The following is a 2427-nucleotide window of genomic DNA, read 5'->3' on the forward strand; positions in this document are numbered from 1 at the left end:
TATCTTTAAAAAAAAAAAAAAAAAAAAAAAAACCAGCTTGGACAAGAAGGGGAAGAAAGTTACTGGATGACAGCTAAAGGAAGATGGATCACCAAAGACATTTTTTCCTTTCTTTGGTCAGGAGGAAGTGTCAGTGTCAGAGAAAATCTCAGAAATCTGACCTTGCTTATACATAACTGGAACACAGAAAGAGGAAGAAATGACTAATAAAAACAAGGTCTCATAAATGAAAGCATCAAAGAAAGGTTAGAAGCAAAGGTAAAGGGATTTGTTTTGATCAGAGAGACAACTCATCCTCTGAGACTAAAGGAAAAGATAAGTGTAAATCTAGACTTTATAAGAAGGGAAAGCAGAGGCAGAGATTTGAGAGAAAGCACATCTGATTATCTTAATTTTCTCCATAAAATAATAGGTAACAAAGAGTGAGATGTTTCAGAGCTTAATGAACAGTTGAAGAAAATCAATATAAAATAGTGGTAAACGTCAAGGCCTCTGAGTTTGGAAGACTTGAGTTAAAATCTTGGTTCCACCACCTACTCACTGTGTGACCTGAGGCAAGTTATTTAACCTAAGCCTTTATTTCCTCAACTGTAAAACGATATTAATCATTGCCCCGCACAACAGGGTTGTCACAAGGGTTAAATGAAAATGTATAGCTCAGTGTCTGACAAAAAGCAAGCATTCAACACTATTATCTCTTGTTAATAGTGAAAGTAGGACGAACGTAGGAGCTGAGTACATGTAAAAAGATAGTTCTAAAGCAATGACTGTGCCACTAAGGTGAAAGGGCACAAATCTGCCTTCCCACATGAACAATACTCCCTCAAGTGTTCTACACGATTTCCAATTTAAGTCAAATTCCCAAAAGGATCCAAACCTGGATCACATTAATTCCAAATGGAAATTATATGCCTGCTTTGCCGAACCGCTATCATTGGTCTTAATGGAAAAGGCCTGCTTCTTCTGGCATTCGTATAGGTTCTGTTGAGGACGCTGTGAAGGGCCCTCAAGTTCCTTTCAAGGAGCGTCTCTGGAGGAAACGCTGTCCTTCCCGACAAGCTGAGCCGCCTCCTTGGATTGGCCAGTGCCCACTCTCTAATCTTCTTTCTACTTGTGTTGCAACCAAACTAGGTACCGGTGTGGGGGGCGAAGTGAGCCTGAGACTAACGTGAGCACCCGCTGAAACACGGCCCACGCGAAAGATGGAGCCGAGAAAGAAGCCGTGAGCGTGTCATTCAAGGCACATCACTCAAACGCAACAGCAGCAACGGCCTAATGCCCACATCCGCGGCTTTCGACCCCGCCAGCACGGGAGACAGACCAACAACCGCCTTACCTCGACGTAACAGACACCGACACGTCCACGTTGCTTCATCGGCGCCTCCTCGCTTCCGGCGCTGAGTGGTGACGTCAGAGACCGGCGGAGAGCTCCCAGAGACGTCACCAGTACCACTCCGAGGATTGGCTGAAAATGTCTCGGCCGGGGAGGAGCTCTTTCAGCATCTCTCTACCTAGGGGCCTCTCGCCTGTCGCTGCCTCTCAGTGTCCAAACTGGGAAACACCGGGCAGCAATCCCCGCTATGGCCGTTTCTAGGCGGCCGTGCAGCCTCTTGACACTCCTTTCCTAAGGGGAAGCCTACTATCTTTAAGGCCACCTTTCCCGCTGCAGAGGTATCCGCTGTAGCATTGCTGCCTCCTTTTGAAACTGCAATTTGCTTTCTCCCCTTTTAGAGGAGAAAAGACTGGAGGGGCCAGAGGCGAGGGAAACCTGCAAAGATTTTTTTAATGCTATCTTCATTAAGTGGACTGTCTGAAAGGCAATTCAGGAGAAGAAAAGCAGGATGCAGGGATGAGATGCATATAGTGGTTTTTATAAGCAATTCCAGGATGTTCCCTAAGAGTCATGTATTGCAATTATTCAAAGGCATTTTGACAGATGAAAGAATTCCTATCTCATGGGTGAAGGCATAGTTTATAATTTTTCTCAAATGTAATAGAAACTGACCAAGATTCTTTGCTTGGCCAAACTTTAGACAGGCGTATGAATTTTCTGCTAGGCCCATCTGTAGACTTCCTTGTAAAGCGCAGTTTTAGCAAAGAATCCTGCTAAGTCAGTTTAGCAAAAACACCTCCATCCTCAATATTTGATCATCCTTGGTACCTGATCAGGTTCTTCATCCTCCACCATCTCCCAGGTCATGTCTGACCATCTGTGGCCTGTCTTCAACAAGAGTCCTGTTAGGTCAGTTTAGCCAGAATTCCCCTTACCCCCAGTGTTTCCAGATTCCCACTTGCCTTGGGCCGGCCCGGTGGCGCACTGCTACAGTGCGCCAGTTGGGAGCGTGGAGGCGCTCCCGCCAAGGGTTCGGATCCCACATACAGACCGGTTCCTGCTCACTGGCTGAGCGAGGTTCGGGTGCAACACTG

At 46.1% G+C, this 2427-nt stretch overlaps 1 protein-coding gene across 3 annotated transcripts in view; it reads right to left on the reverse strand.

The window, feature by feature from the left end:
• The window catches only part of APTX (aprataxin), a 21436-nt gene extending 19886 nt beyond the window's left edge, over positions 1-1550 (reverse strand). For 2 of the 3 annotated variants that reach the window (XM_008576778.1, XM_008576777.1), the window contains exon 1: positions 1337-1547. The gene's annotated coding sequence lies outside the window, so the exon portion shown is untranslated. Of the gene's footprint in view, positions 1-1336 lie in introns of all 3 variants that reach the window. The other variant, XM_008576775.1, reaches the window with a different exon arrangement.
• Positions 1551-2427: the final 877 nt, after the last annotated feature.

This window comes from Galeopterus variegatus, unplaced genomic scaffold (genome assembly GCF_000696425.1).
Source record: "Galeopterus variegatus unplaced genomic scaffold, G_variegatus-3.0.2 Scaffold1401, whole genome shotgun sequence".
In the NCBI taxonomy this organism is placed as follows: Eukaryota; Metazoa; Chordata; class Mammalia; order Dermoptera; family Cynocephalidae; genus Galeopterus; species Galeopterus variegatus.